This window comes from Alligator sinensis, unplaced genomic scaffold (assembly GCF_000455745.1).
Source record: "Alligator sinensis unplaced genomic scaffold, ASM45574v1 scaffold1162_2, whole genome shotgun sequence".
NCBI lineage: Eukaryota > Metazoa > Chordata > Crocodylia > Alligatoridae > Alligator > Alligator sinensis.
In genome coordinates, this window is record NW_005843013.1 from 289081 (window position 1) to 289467 (window position 387).

At 38.8% G+C, this 387-nt stretch overlaps 1 protein-coding gene across 2 annotated transcripts in view; it reads right to left on the minus strand.

The window, feature by feature from the left end:
• PWP2 (PWP2, small subunit processome component) overlaps positions 1–387 on the minus strand; it is a 31145-nt gene that overhangs the window by 8676 nt on the left and 22082 nt on the right. The gene's annotated exons all lie outside the window — the stretch shown is intronic.

Genomic DNA, 387 nt, shown 5'->3' on the forward strand with positions numbered 1-387 from the left:
AGTATTTTTAAAAAAAGCCCCCTCTTTTTTTGGGGGGGGGGGGGGGAACGACAACGGACGCGCGCAGCGGGGGAAGAGGGGAGAAGAAAAAGGATATGTGAAAACAAATTCTCAGCTCAGGTTTTCCAATAACCAGATATGCTCACTGCCTTTTAAAAAAATGATTACCACCCAGATTATATATTCTAAAATAACAATTTTCTATTTATCAGTTGCCTACAGCACCATAATTGTAAAAAGGTGTTACTGTTGACCATGAAATGATGTACAGAATAGCATAAAAGCTTTAGTGTGATATAAATGAATCAAGGTTATCACCAATGAGAAAATATAGACACACAGGATTTGTGTGTGAAAGTGACCTACTGTGAAGGTGCCAGGGAAAGA